The following is a 15,611-nucleotide window of genomic DNA, read 5'->3' as shown; positions in this document are numbered from 1 at the left end:
CTCAACCACTGCACCACCTAGGAACCCCCTGTCTGGCAGTTTTTTATGAAACTAAACATGCAACTACCATGTGATACAGCAATTGCACTCTTGGGCAGTTATCCCAGAGAAATGAAAACAATGAAAATTAAGAGAAATGAAAACGTTCACAGGAAAACATGGACACAAATGTTCATAGCAGCTTTTTTTTTTAATTAATTAATTTATTTATTGGCTGCATTGGATCTTTGTTGCTGTGTGTGGGCTTTCTCTCGTTGTGGCCAGTCAGGGCTACTCTTCGTTGCAGTGCTGCGTAGGCTTCTCATTGTGGTGGCTTCTCTTGTTACAGAGCACGGGTTCCAGTAGTTGTGGCATGCAGGCTCTAGAGTGCTGGCTCAGTAGTTGTGACGCACGGGCTTAGTTGCTCCAAGGCATGTGGGATCTCCCTGGACCAGGGATCGAACCTGTGTCCCCTGAGTTGGCAGGTGGATTTTTAACCACTGCACCACCAGGGAAGTCCCCATAGCAGCTTAATTAGTAATGATACCAAACTGGAAAAAACCAGATGCCCTGTAACAGGTGATTAGTTAAACTGTGTTCCTACATACCACGGAGTAGTACTCAGCAATAAAAAGGAATGAATTATTGCATACACACAACAAATTAGATCAATCTCCAGAGAATCATTCTGAGTGAGAAAAAACCTCAATCTCAGAAGGACTGGATTATATACTATTTGATTCCATTTACATAACATTCTTAAACTGACAATTAACGGAAGTAACTGTGGCTAAAAAAGAGCAACATATGGGATCCTCCTGTTGATGGAAATGTGTCAGTGCCAATACCCTAGTTGTGATATTGTACTATAGTTTTGCAAGATGTTACCTTTGGGATAGCGGGTAATGGTATAACTGGATCTCTGTATTATTTCTTACAACTATATGTTAATTTACAGTTATCTCAAAGTTAAAAGTTTAATTAAAAATTAAAAAATAATAAACAGTTGTTTCATCCAAAATGCCAAGAGTGGCCCTGTGAGAAACACTAAAACAATACGCTATTTAGCAACCATTAAAAATTGTGCTTTTGAAGACTACTTAATGACATGGGAAATTGTTGACTTTTAATCTTCATTAAAAACTATTAAGACTCAAAACTTCATTTAAACTAAGATCCTGATTTTGTGAAAAATATTGACTTACATACCTGCAAAAAAACTGAAAGATACATACGATTTTTTCACTGTAGTTATATCTGAATTATGGGATTACTTGTGAGTTTTCATTTTCTTTTCACGCTTTCTGAATTTTTCAAGTTTTTTGCTATGGGGTAATTCATCAATAAATGAAATAAGGAAATAAACATATATCTAGTGAGACGGAAAAGGCAGTCTCACAAATAAGCAGGTGGTGGTTTATGGGCCAAACGGGCCATCTGTCCTATGTTACTTCCTACCTCACCTGTCAAGAGTGCTCCCACTAACATGTTTGCAGTCCTAGAAGACGCATAGGTGTTTAAAACAAACCCCAATTTTATAAGCAAGAAGTTTGCAACAAAATTTTACATACTTTTATATATACATGTATCAAAAGTGATTATAGGGAAAAGAATATTATTTTGTTTATCTAAGTGCTGTGCACTGTAGTCCAGGAGGAAACAGAAAATTCTGGATATGCAGCCATCATCTATTAACCTTTAAAGAAGGATAGAGTTAGTGTACTAATTTTTTTTTTAATGAAGAAATGACCATTACTACAATCTATGCCATAAACATATCTTGCATCCCCCAAAGTTTGAACAACTTCCCTAATCCTTCTGAGTCTCTAGGCCTCTTCTAAAAAGGATGCTTATTAATATTAACTTAATAAGGAGTCTATGGGGATTATATAAGATAATATATGTAAATCCTCTACCATAGCATCTGGCACATAGTAGGCACCCCAAAATTTTTACTTAACCACTTTTTCACTCAATTTTATGTAATCCCTTTGAATCATCTAGACTCTAGTATTTGGTTGTAATATGGCTTTGTAAAGTAGGTGTATGCCTCATAAATTAAACATAAATTTACCTATGTCTTTCCTTTATGCTTTTAGAGAAAAAAAAGAAATGAATCTGGTATGAGTTCTGAATGCTGTCAAAGATGCACAGTGAGATAGACATTGTCTCCTGTTGGTGCAGTAAGGCAGAAGGGGGTCAGTTTGTGCCCCCAAACTCCTATTTCAAACAGGGAGTTCTGTGTTTGTTTGTTTATATGCATATGAGCATTCGGTAGAATGTTTTGTTTGGGGAAAAAAAAGGCTTTGGAACAAAAGAAAGCACGAAAGCCATGATTTAGGGTATGCCTGATGTAACTTACCATTAGCGGTTTTTTCTGGACCATCATTTGGAGACCTGGAATTCAGTCCTTCCTTTCTCTGCACAGTCAATAGCGGAAGAAGGGACAGTAGAAACAGCAGCTGGGAGGAGGAAAGAGGACACTGTTGAAGAGAGTCAGAAAAGTTCTCTTTGGAAGTTGAAGGTTATTGGTTTATGGTCTTACACTAAGACAAGTATAAGCAGCCCTTTAGCAAACAGGACAGACTAGTGATCAAGATACCCAAAACCTTCCAGTTCAGATTACCTTTCCAGTCTCACAGTCCATGCAGTTCTCCCTTCTTCCCTCTCGAACCCTTCACTCTCCTCCCAACCCTCTCTCAGATGCACATACACTCCTTTTCATCTACCCTGGAATTACTTCTTGTTTCCAGAATTTGCCTTCCACACTTACAACTCCATAACTTGCTTAAACCACTCTTTACACCTAGATCACCTTTCCTCCAGACCTGTACTGTCCAGTATGATAGCCAGTAGCTACATGGGCTACTAGGCACTTGAAATGTTGTCAGTGTGGATTGAGATATGCTGTAAGTGTAAAATACACACTGGATTTCAAAGAGTACAAAGAAAAGATAAAAATTAATTTCATCTCTTTTAACTTTTAAAAATGTGGCCACCACAAAATTAAAATATGTGTATATATATATATATATATATATATATATATATATACATATAGAGAGAGAGACATGTTACCTTTGCATTTGTGAATCCTAGTGGTTTTTAAAAAAGATTTATTTTATTATTTATTTATTTTATTTTTGGCTGCATTGGGTCTTCGTTGCTTCACACGGGCTTTCTCTAGTTGTGGTGAGCGGGGACTACTCTTTGTTGTGTGTGCAGGTTTCTCATTGCAGTGGCTTCTCTTGTTGCGGAGCATGGGCTCTAGGCGTGCAGGCTTCAGTAGTTGCGGCACGTGGGCTCAGTAGTTGTGGCTTGTAGGCTCTAGCGCGCAGGCTCAGTAGTTGTTGTGCTGGGGCTTAGTTGCTCTGCAGCATGTGGGATCTTCCCGGACCAGGGATAGAACCTATGTCCCCTGCATCAGCAGGCGGATTCTTAACCACCGCGCAACCAAGGAAGCCCATTCCTAGTGTTTTAATTACAATTATACCAACTTCAGTGAATTTTTTAGGGCAAATGTGTGTATTAGAACAGACTCTATTTAGTCAAATTAATTCCTTGATCAATTTTCTATTTTGCACAGTTATACCACTTCCAATTTTTCTGTTTTCTTTTTTTTAAAGATAATTTATTCGTTTTTTTTTTTTTTTTCTTGGTGCATGGGCTTAGTTGCTCCACAGCATGTGGGATCTTCCTGGAGCAGGGATCAAACCCGTGTCCTCTGCATTGGCAGGCGGATTCTTAACCACTGCACCACCTAGGAAGCCCTCTGTTTTCATTTTTATTTTAATGAAATTTATTCTCACTGGGGAAAAGTTCTTTCCTCTAATAATTCTGTGAAGGAAAATTGATTTACTTATCAGGGTTTTTCTTTCAGTCTCTCTTTTATTTTTTCTATTACTGTGAGAACCCTTCTGTGGCCATGATTTTCACCACATGCAATTTTCCTGGGTCAAATTTCACTGTGTGCAGTTTTAGCCATTGCTGCTTATATGCTATGCAAATCATTTGTACTGGTAATGTCCAATTTTAATTGGATAAAAGACCAATTGTTCATATTACTTTTTAAACTTATTCATGAGAAAATAGTGGAGTGATCTCAAATCATGCAGGATAGTTCTACTGTCCAAGATTGCTTAACTGCATTGCTTGCCCAATTCCTCCAGAACTTCTGATCACTCCATGCCTTTGGTGAGGCAAAAATCAAAGGGCAGGGTCAAACTATCCTAAGGAATTGTTGTTATTCTTTTAGGTGTAATAGTGGTATTGTGATTATGTTTTTTATAAAAGGCTTTTTTTCTTTTAGAGATACGTACTAAATTATTAATGAATGAAATAGTGTGATATTTAGAACCTGCTTCAAAATATGAAGGGGGAAGTGAGTGAGAGTATAAATGAAACAAGTTTAGCCATAAGTTTATAATTGTCAAACCTGGTGATGGGTATATGAGGGTTCATTATATCATTCTTTCACATATTTGAAATTATACATATTAAAAAGGTAAGATAATAGCATAATTATCTGTTTAAAGTGCTTAAGATCAAAAGACATAGTCAAAATGTGCCTGTTTTTTGGTCCTTACCTTTATCCACAGCTACTAAAATGAAATCCAAACTCCCTAGTAAGTTCTCAAGGCCCTACACTGATTCCTACATATCTCTGCTCTTCTCTCCTGCTTTCTTCTCTGGGACATTCAGGGAATAAAATGCGAAGGATGTCCCCTGGACCAGTGCAGTCAAGAGGTCTCCTTCCTCACCACCATTTCAATCCATCTGCCTGGACTTTAATTTCCTGGGACACAGCAATCATTTTCCTGCCTCAGGGTCTTTGCACTTGTTCCTTAATCTAGAATCTTTTGGCTACTCAAGTCCCAGCTTAAATGTCACTCATTCCTCAGAAATGTCTTCTCTTAACCACTTTCACTCATGTGGTCCTTCCTATTTTTCTACATCTCAAAATTGTTTATTGCCTTCACAGCTCTGTCACCTTTTTTTCTATCTTTCATCAGAATATAAACTTGAGCTCAGGGATTCTGTTTCTTTTATTCATCGTGTATGCTCAGCATCCAGCACAGGGTCTGGTACACAGAAGATAATTAAATATTTGTTGAATAAATGAATGAAATTTCCAGTCATTTTTATTAATTTTATGTATTGGCTGTGTTGGATCTTCATTGCTGCCTGCAGGCTTTCTATAGTTGTGGTGAGCGGGGACTACTCTTCATTGCAGTGTGCAGGCTTCTTACTGAGGTGGTTTCTCTTGCGGAGCTTGGGCTCTAGGTGCATGGGCTCGGAAGTTGTGGCACACAGGCTTAGTTGCTCTGCAGCATGTGGGATCTTCCCGGACCAGGGCCCAAACCCATGTCCCCTGCATTGGCAGGTGGATTCTTAACCACTGCACAACCAGGTAAGCACCTAGCCATTTTTAAAAGTCTGCTTTATCACCTCCTTCATAAAGGTTTGAGTCCTCAAGGTGGGAATTAATCTTTTACTTTACTGGGTGTACAAACAGGCATAAAGGGGAAGAAAGCTTGTTTTACCCTTTGCCTAGTCTACTGTGGTGACATCTAAAATGAATCTGATACATCCTCTTGTATTGTTTATGTTAACACTTTAAAAATTATTTTCTATGTGTATACGTGTATATATATGTATATTTTTAAAGTTTCAGATTGTAAGGTGCTGCTTCTAAATATTTCTTCTATGTCCAGGCTATGAGTTTCACCTCCTTTAATAGTCTGTGATTTGTTTCCATGGTCTCCCAATGTTTGTGACACATGCGGGTGTCATGATGCTGGGATGAAGAATGACTGGTTTAGTTGGACTTGCCCTCACTGACACGTCCATGCTTTGGGGAGATGCAGGTACACAAATTATTTAGCCAAGATCTCCTAGTGAGTCTTGCCAGTTGGTGCATGGTTTTCTTTCAAATGGGACATTGATACCCATAACTTGTATGCCTGAAAGTAACTTCTCACCATTTGCTAATTGCTTTCTATCAAGTACACACATACAACAATGTATGTTTCCCTACAAATAGAGGACATTTTCATTTTAAAAGTAATGTTTTAACAGTTGTGCTCATTGTCAACAGATTTTTTGTCTGGAGCTACTTGTAGAAGACATTTTGTCCTCTCCCCAATAGCAATATTTTTAGAGTGCTTCTTCCAGTCAGCTTATTTGCACCATTGTTTAAACTAGCACTAATTTTACTGCAACAACTGAAACAAATGTTTCCATTTTGAAAATGTCTGCTGGAAAAATAAAGATTTGCAATTCAAATGAATGGCGAGATTGTTAAATTGTGGTAAGTAAAATGGTTGTTTATACTTACTTTTCTCAAGAAACATCATCCAAAATATTCATTATTAAATGTTTCCTGGATGGATAGAGTAGGTTCTATATAAGTCCTAATGAATTATGATTAATAGCATAGATGTCCTAATTCTCCATTCTCAATAGACAAGTGTTTATTAAGATGGATCTATCATTTTAGCAACTGAAAAGAAAGTGCACAGAACCAGAACACATCGCTCCATATCAAGTTAAGCACATAACACAGTTTTATTTCTTTTCAGAAAAATTATAATCCAGGGAGAAAGTTTTTATGCATTCCTCCCAAGGGAGTCTATTGTTTTTCGAAGGATTGCTATAAAAATAAAACCTGATCTCAATTGAATTCATAATCACATAATACACATTTTAAAGTACTGTATTCTGAATATCTATGAGCTCAAGGTTTAGAGGGGTTAGTGCTAACTATTTGTATTAAATCAGTGTTTATCAATGTGATTCTGATTTCTGGGCAATTTTGTTGGCTTTTAAAACATTCATTTAAGAAATAAAGAGCTGATATACTCAGATGATTAAATATTAATAGTGTGATGTCAGGCAATAAATATTTTAAAAGAGAAAAATGAACCAAAGGTGGATTCTCAGAATAAGGGATGTTAATTTATTTCATGGTTATTAACGGTTACTGGACTTGGCACAGACCAAAGTTCTGTGCCTCTCTTGCTGTCCTTACCCAGCTAGAGAATCCCAGAACTGTAAACTTGGAAAAGACATTTCAGAGACCATTTGATTTCCTTCCCTGCCTTCATGAAGGAGAGAACACAAACCCTCCAGGCAATTCACTCATATTCCTCTTGAACAACTGCAGGGTTAGAGACACACAACTTTTCTTGATAAAAGGAAATTTGTTTTTGTATCAAGTAACAGTAATTGCTACATGAGTTAACCTGTGACTCCCTGCTAAGGCCACATACTGTTCGTATGTAGCATCTCCTCTCTAATTCTCACAAAAGCCTTGCAAGTTAGTTATTTATTAGGTCTATTTTATAGAGAAATCGGGGCTAGAGAGAGTAATTTAGCCAAGGTCACACTTCTTACACGTAGTTGATCCAGGATACATACCCAACTTCTCTCTCATTAACCCAGCTGCTTCTCACAGGCAGTGTTATGTATTTACCTACATAAAGGAAAGCAATAAAGTCAATAAACACAAGGCTTAACCCTATGTTTCAGGGAAAGAGTTTCCTTGGACAATACAAATTAGTGATGCGATAATCATACTAGATAACTCTTACTAAAGGAATATTCCACATTGGGTAATTCAGAACCTCAAATCTGGCCTCTTTTAAAGCAAATGTCTGTGTGCAATACGTTGACTACGAATCCCCAAGACCTGTCATCAGTATTTCAACCCATAAATTAGCAAACACACACACACACACACACAGCTCTCTCGCGCGCGCGCGCGCGCTCAAGCCTTGTAGGGATAAAGTTCCAGGTCTTTCTTTGGGCATCCGTTTCGAGACTTCCAGAGTCGCAGATGTGTGTGTGCCTGCGTGCGTGTGACTAAGGAAAAGAACAGCTGAATCACATCTAAAAGCGAATCCTCCCAGTTAAAAATCTATACTAAAAATGAGGACAATTAGGCAGTCCACCAGCCTTTTAATCTCAACAGCTCTTCTTCTCCCCAAGCCGAGCCAACCTACTCCCCTATCCTCTCCCTCCCCCGCCGCCGGCCCCTGGGAAATAAACCCGAAGGCTGGAGGTAGAAGGGGCGGCAACCTGGCCCGGGCTCCGCTTTCTGAAGCCCACGGGGGCCCGGAATCCACGGGTGCCAGCTGGTCCCCGCTGTTGGCCGGGGGAAGCGGGGAGAGCGCCGTTCGCGGGCAAGAGCAGGGCGGGGAGGTGAAGAGAGCCGGAGTTCGTGAGGGGCCGCAGCAGTCAGACGAGGGCCTAGGAGAAGGGAGCCGGGAGCCTCTTCCCAGCTAACAGAGGCGTGCGGGGCGCGAGAGCAAGCGCCTCGCGCGCAAACTCGTCCGCCCAACCCCTCGGTAACGCCTAGCCGCACCGGCCGGCAGGCTGCCCGCCCGCTAAGCGGAAGGCAGCGCGGATCCGGGCCCGGCCCAGGCCGGCGCATGCGCCGCAGCCCCTCCTCCGCTCCTGGCCCCCTCCCCTCCCTCTTCCCCGCGGGTCTGGGGCGGCGGCGGCGGCGGCGGCGGCGGCGCGGTGACGTCAGGGCGTTGGGCCAGCTCCTGTGACAGACGGAGCTGGAGCGGCGGGGCGGCGGCGGAGTCCGGCGGCCGAGAGAGCGAGTGAGCGAGCGAACGAGCAGCGACCCCGGGGTCCAGGGAGCGAGAAGGAGCAGGAGGGGAGCGCTCGGGCGCGAGCGAGAGAAACCGCGAGCGCGGGGCTTGAGCTCGAGCCCCGGAACGGCGGAGGAGCCCGCCCGCCCGCGCCCCTCCCCTCCCCCTCCCCGGGCCCGGGCCCAGCGCGCCATCCTCCCCCTCCCTCCTTCCCTCCCTCCCTCCTTCCTCCCTTCCCTCTCCCTCTCCCCCTCCCCCGCCGGTGGATGGGAGTGAAGGACGGAAGAGGCCCTGCGGAGGCGGCGGTGCAGCGCTCCGGTAAGGCGGCAAGGGTCTGCGCCCTCCCCTCTGTCTCCTCCACCGCGCTTGGGCGGCTGCGGGCCGGGCCCCGGCGGCCTGACGATGTGGCTGCGCCGGTCCCCTCCCTCCCATTCTCCCCTCCCCCTGCCGCCGCCGCCGCCTCCTTCTTCTTCTCTCCTCGCTCTCAAAATGGCGGCCGCGACGGCCGTTGAGTGAGAGACACGGGAGGAGGGGGGGACAGGCCGGGGAGGGCGCTGCCTTCGCTCCTCTCCTCCCTGGCCCGGGCTCGGCGGTGCCAGGGCCGCCGCGGCTCCACCCGCGGCCCTCGCCGGGAAGGGATCGTCCTCCTCCCTTGGTGACTTAGCAAGAAAAGTATTCTCGGGTAGGAAGGGCGTGGAGAGCAGGTCGCTCTGTGATCTTGGGGAAAGGGTTCGGCCCTTCTCTCCCCCGCCGCGGAAGGCTAGCTCCGCAGTCCCCACCCCACCCGCGGTCGGCGCTCGGGGACCGGGCTCAGCCCCAAGCCGCCTCGGCACCCACAGGCCTTCAGGCGTTCCGTCCCCCACCTGTCCTTAGGATGGGGTTGACCTGAGAAGGATGGTCCAGCCCTTCCCTGGTCCCCCTGTGCGGTGGTCCAGCCTCTGCACCCACTAAGGAGGAGAGGCCTGAGCCATCCGCAGCATCCACCCACCAAATCAGGCAGGATTTTCTTTTCTGCCGTCGGCTCTTTCAACGGGAGTTGCCTTTTGACGTTGTAACACTGAGCTTCGAGGCCCTCGGCCATTCTCCTTCTAATCTGATCTCCCCACTCTTTTAGGAAACGCAGTGCCTTCCTTACCCTCCCAGGTGAGAAAATGCCTTTGAGGTTGTGGGCAAATTTTAACTCTACCTCTCTATAACAGAAGAGGGGAGAAGAGGAGGAGGCTTGCAGTATCTGAGATGAGAGAGAAAGGTGCCTTGGCTTTATTTGTTATTCTGCCTTTCTTCGGTGACTTAGCAAGAAACTCCTCGGGAGGAGGGCAGGAGATTTTCTTTTGGGGTTGGGGTTTGGATCCAATTTATATCAACCCTTTGGTTAAGAAATTGTGCTTTGGAAGCGAAGAACCAGATTTGTGGTCTCGTTCTCAATGGGCGATGTCATGCCAAGGTCCCCCCCTCCCCCTTTCCTTAAGAGGCAATCGGGAGAGAATAAAGATGTTACTGTTGTTCCGACCTTTACTTTAACACACAGTCCTTGAAATTTACAACGTTTTAAAGCCTAAACAAAAAATTTGTGCCGTTTTTGGTTATTCTATTTTTGTTGCGAGGTGGGTTGTTTTGTGTGAATTTCATTTTGAGGCTAGGGCGGAGGAGACAGTGCTTGGGCCTTTCATACCAGTAATGTCATCCCTCCCCTTTTGCCACAGTAGTATTTGCTTGATTTTTTTTTTTTTTTTTTTTCCTTTCTTGCTGCAGCAGAGCTTGATTGCTGCGGGGTCCAATCTTTTAATCAGGAAAATTTCCTGGTTGGGTATGTCGGTAGTGATATAATGTTGAATATATTAAAAGCTTTTACTTAAAAAATTCTGATTTGGGTCTAAGGCATTAACTAGCTTTTAATCTCTCATGGGTATCTTTCAGGACACAGTCTTGCAAAATAATTGGCAGTTGTAAATTGCAGTTTTTATTAAAGCAGAAGAGTAATCTGTGTTTAGGGTGATTTATTCTTTCACGTTCTATTATAAATGATCATTGTTTGGATTGTTCGCAAGGGGAGGATCTCCTAAAACAAAGCTGTTGTTTTTATAAATCAGAATGGAACCTAATTTTTCACAAAATATTTGTTTATCTTGATTTTAATGGAGCTAGCCCTGTTTCGTTGCCTCTCCCGCACCTCCTTTTTTAAAAATGGGCTAGTATTTGTGGATGCTGTGAACAGCCATTGAGCCGAGGAGACTGGGTGGAGTAAGAGAGCAGAAGCTGTGAAATGCTAGATTGCCCTTTCATAGCGTTTTTCTCTTGCTTATGGTTTGTAAGGTTATTTGATGCTAATTGGTGTTACAACAAAGGCATTTCTCTGTAGTAAATCTTAAAATCTCGTGTTTTTAGTTTCCACCTTTTCTGCAAGGTGGGCATTGAATGTCCCTGCTCTAAAGCAAATACTTATTGTCTCTATGTATCTGTATATATACATACACACATATACATATATACACACTTCTTAATGTTTTTTATTGTTTTAGTTAAGTAAGTGTAAATTAATGAATGCCAGAAATATTTGGCAAAAAATAGTAGTAGAAATATTGCAAAAATCTAATGAGAACATTACAGATGTTTTCTTTAACTTTAGTTTGCATTAAAACAGTAAATCTGTGATTTTTAAATAATGAACATCAAAGTGAGTAAGGATAAGATAATTTGTCTTAAATGCTCTTTATATAGACCCTTTCTCTGATGTTGTCCCTTGGAAGAGACCTTTTAGTAAGATACTACCGTAAGAGAGGGTAGGTCATTCAAGCATTCATGTGAATAGATGTTCTCAGAAGAATGTCAAATTCACGTTGTAAAGGTGATTTTGATGGGCCTTATGACTTTGTCAGTGTATGATATATTTTTACATTTTTGTTATTTTTAATGTGATTAGAAAGTAAGAGGGTTCATGTGGTGAGGAATGAGGTTAGTATGATAATTCACTGTGTTATGTGTCTAACTTATCCCCACCCCTAGTATTTGTAGCTATAAAAGCATACTAAGAGCTGAGATTTTTCAGTAGATTATTAGTTGATTAGGAGTTTAAAAATAATTTGGCTTAAATAAGAGAGCTTTTACTTCCAAATGTGTATCTGTGTGTGTTTTTGGTACATGTGTCAGTCTTTTGCTTAATTTGGAGATCAGTTTTTAAAATTCTTCATAATCCTATACTTGTGAAACTTTTAATGAGATTGGGAAGGATTAATTTTTTAGTAGAATTACTTGGTATCTTTTCTTTTTTTGAGATACAATTACACTGGTATATAAAAGACTTAGAGATGTTTTTGGAAGGGAAAAATCAGTATCTCATAAGTTTTGGTTTTCCAGCTAGAACATCCATGTTTCATTGTCTATATTTTTTCAGTGTAAATATTCCTCCCACTTATGCAATAAATAATACTGTATTTATGACTTTATTTTATGGCTCATATTTTCAGTGTCCAAGAAAAAATAGGACCTTACTTTTTGTTTACCTGTGGTTCATGTTACTCACAATTTGTCATCTTACTATCAATAGGTAAGCCGTAGAAACTATGGAAGTTGTCAGCATTAGGATGGAGATATCTTAAAAAACAAACCCAAAGCAAAATCATAGGGCAATCAGAGCGAATTTTCCAATTCTTCCCATTGAGTTCTAAAGCAGTGAGTCATGCACCATTTTGCCAAAGGGCACTTGAGGCTCAGTTGGTTTTAAACCACGCCTGCCATGTCTGCTGTGGTCCTAAAAGAGGTGTTTTTAATTGCCTGGAACTTTCTGTTGTGAAAATATTTTACTATGACAGGTAATGTTTTCATGCACTTTAAAGAGAGAGATAATTAAGCTTAAAGTGGGAATTCTTTGCCACTTTTATTATACAACTTTTTTCTTTTTAAACTTAAAAAGTTGCTCTATTTAGAATAAACAAAAACAAAAAAACCTGATGGTATAGGACTTCTGAAAAGAAAAAGCAAACCCATTCTCCTGAAGATGCTTAGGTATAGAGTGAATCTTAGTTGCTGAAGTCCAAATGTTTTGAGAAATCTGTATTTCATGAAGAAAGATGCTGTATTATATAAGCCTAATAGTTAACTGCAGTGAAGCCTTTTTGAATTGTTTTAGCTTTGTTGCTGGTTTGATATGGCTGGTCACTTAAGTAGAACCTTAGTTTAACTTCTTTTCTGCTATGTGTATAATTTTTAACCTTGCCATGGCAGTTATAAATTTTAATTGATATTTGTGAAATGCTTTATAGTCATTAGATGCAGGTACCATAAGGGCTTATTATTTTGATTTGTTGTTTTCTCTTTAAAAGATGGTGGCTTTTAGTTGACACTTACCTAGTTAGGATTGATCTGTGCATTTGTCAAGGATGCTTCTTGAAAAGTAGCCTCTGGTTATTGTCATCTAACATTGTTGTACACATTTTCCTAGAACTTTGTAAATGTATTGAACATGGTATTTCATTTGTTCTGTCTGCTACTTTTTGAGGTAGAATGGTATTTTTTATGGATGAGAGGACTAAAATTCAGAGGGTTTCTTTTCCCAAGGTCACATGTTGGGTTAGTAGCTAGAATGAGGTAAATATTGTAGTGAGTGAACCACTTGGGTATTGCCTTGCATGATCAAACAAACATTCCTTTTTCTTTTGACAAAACGAGTTCTTTTCGTAACTTTTTTTATGTTTGTTAATTTCTTTTCTAAAATGGTGGCATTTATTGCCTGCATCATTTAAATTGGCATTTATTAACATGGTCTTATATTGTTAACTACTTTGCTTGCATAAGTCATTTGAGTAGGGACTTCCAGAAAATGCCTCATACTGCTTTATGGTAATATTAATATATAAATAAATACTCGCTACCTACATACAAGTAGCATTAATAAGTAAAATCAGTAAATTAATATTAAATCAGTATTTAAATATGTACAAGTGTTATTAATGAGTAAATACTTTTTGCATTTGATTGAATAAGGGGTTATGTGAAAGGAAATGTGCTATCCTATAGTTCTTTGTAGTGGCTAAGGCTAACGTCCAGTGATATTTCTGGAATTAAGGTGAAGGAGGGAAAAGTGTTCATGCTTCCTTTACAGAGATTTTGTGTTGTCACAGGAACAGGGTCACACTTCTGACATAGTTGTTTCAGGTCCACAAAACTCTCACCTATAATAAATGAATTAACCCAACTGGACAAATTACATTTGCATTTCTGCTCTATGTATTTTGATCATCTGCTCCTTGAGCTCTTATGTGCTGACAAGAATTACTGACAGTTAACTGAGGCTGTTATGAAATTTTCTGAGGGACTGTCTTTTGATGACAGTGAAATTAAGAATCTGGGAAATTTTAAGGAATTTAATTGAAAGCTTATGTTATTAAGGATTTGCATGTTGTTGATTAATTCACTTTTAATCTATGGCATAGATAAAAGGATATGTCTTATGATATTAATATTTCATGTGCATAAGGCATATATTTTATCTATTCATCTTTCCTTCCATATTTGTTTTTATTTTATCAAAAATATTCTGACTGCAGAAGAAGGGAAGGTGAAGATAAAGAATCAATTGTATTGGGAATTCCCTGGCAGTCCAGTGGTTAGGACTCCATGCTTTCACTACCGAGGGCTTGGGTTCGATCCCTCATGGGGGAACTAAGATCCCACAATCCATGCAGTGTGGCCAAAAAAAAAAAAAAGAGTCAATTGTATTGATTATTATAATTGTTTTTTTGGTTAACTTATTTTTTTAAAGGTGGGGAAAAGCTATACATTTAGCATTATCAGAGACAGTTAAATGAAGCTGTTGACTAAAACCAAAAATGAATATTTTAGATTCTAATCCTAACTCCACAATTTGTCAGCTATGAGCCTTGAGCGATTAGCCTCAGTTTCCTAATCTATGAATTGATGTTGACAGTATCTAACTTATAGGTTGGTCACTATTATTGGATAAAATGCATATAAACCCTTCAGTAGATATTTTTTATTGTTAGAGACTTTTTTTAAGGAAGACAATTAACATACAATTCAATCATATAAGGAAGCAGTTATTAATATATTTATATAGCTCTTATAGTTTTAAGTGTTGATATATTTCTTAAGAATTATATTGTATTGGGGATTCTTTCCCCTTTATCCATTATGTGTATCTGAAACCAGTGGTGGCTTCAAAGTTTCTTAGTAGGCAAGAAGTGCTATATAAATCAATGCCAAATTGACTAATTCCATTTTTTAATATAATATTATATTGCTGGTAAGCATTTTATTTAAACTGCAAAGTACATTTATATCTTTATTTTAACAAACATTTTGTTTGTACTTTTAAATATTAAATAATCCCACATTTTTCCTGTTTTTCTTTCTAAAAAAACTATTTTGAAATAATTTTAGATTTGTAGACAAGTTGTAAAGATAGTGCAGAGAGTTCTTGTATATACCCTGCACGCAATTTCCTCCATTATTAACATCTGACATTCCTGTGGTGCATTTGTCAGTCTTGGATTTTACTATTAGCTGAACTCCAGACTTTATTTGGATTTCACTGGTTTTCCATTAATGGCCTCTTTCTGTTCCAGATTTAATCCAGGGTACCACATTGCATTTGGTTGTCTTGTATCCCCAGTCTCTTCTGGTCTGTGATAGTTTCTCAGTCTTTCCTTGTTTTTCAGGACCTTTATAGTCTTGAGGGGTCCTGGTCAGTTATCCTGTAAAATGTCCCCCAAACTGGGTTTGTCTGATGTTTTTTCATGGTTAGATGGGTTATGGGTCTTTGGAAGAAATACCACAGAGGTGAAGTGCACGTCTCATCACGTGATGTCAGAGGCTACATGATACTTCATCACTTGGTTAATGCAATGTTTGGCAGTTTTTTCATAAAGTTATTATTTTTCCTTTCTTTTACTTTATCCTTTGGAAGTAAGTCCAGTTCCATGTCTGGGGTGGGGATGGGGGGAGTGTCTGTTTACGTATGTTATTTGGAATTCTTCTGTGAGGGAGATTCAGCTCCTCTTCCCCGTTTATTAAAAT

General features: G+C 40.1%; 1 protein-coding gene and 1 long non-coding RNA gene across 6 annotated transcripts in view; one reads left to right on the top strand and one right to left on the bottom strand.

Annotated features, from left to right (window-relative positions):
• Window positions 1-313: 313 nt before the first annotated feature.
• Window positions 314-8,404, bottom strand: LOC130839835 (uncharacterized). Its single transcript, XR_009049910.1, has 4 exons — window positions 8,059-8,404; window positions 7,399-7,453; window positions 2,342-2,441; window positions 314-452 (listed from the first exon to the last, which is right to left on the bottom strand). It is a non-coding gene; the product is annotated as an uncharacterized LOC130839835 (long non-coding RNA).
• A 105-nt stretch (window positions 8,405-8,509) lies between these two features.
• The window catches only part of PAFAH1B1 (platelet activating factor acetylhydrolase 1b regulatory subunit 1), a 68,989-nt gene continuing 61,887 nt past the window's right edge, over window positions 8,510-15,611 (top strand). For 2 of the 5 annotated variants that reach the window (XM_057714387.1, XM_057714389.1), the window contains exon 1: window positions 8,510-8,897. The gene's annotated coding sequence lies outside the window, so the exon portion shown is untranslated. Of the gene's footprint in view, window positions 8,898-9,073; window positions 9,262-9,693; window positions 9,723-15,611 lie in introns of those variants that run through there. The other 3 variants (XM_057714390.1, XM_057714391.1, XM_057714388.1) reach the window with 3 other exon arrangements.

This window comes from Hippopotamus amphibius, chromosome 17 (assembly GCF_030028045.1).
Source record: "Hippopotamus amphibius kiboko isolate mHipAmp2 chromosome 17, mHipAmp2.hap2, whole genome shotgun sequence".
Lineage (NCBI taxonomy): Eukaryota > Metazoa > Chordata > Mammalia > Artiodactyla > Hippopotamidae > Hippopotamus > Hippopotamus amphibius.
The sequence above is the reverse complement of the archived record's forward strand: the minus strand, read 5'-3'. Positions and strand labels throughout refer to the sequence as shown.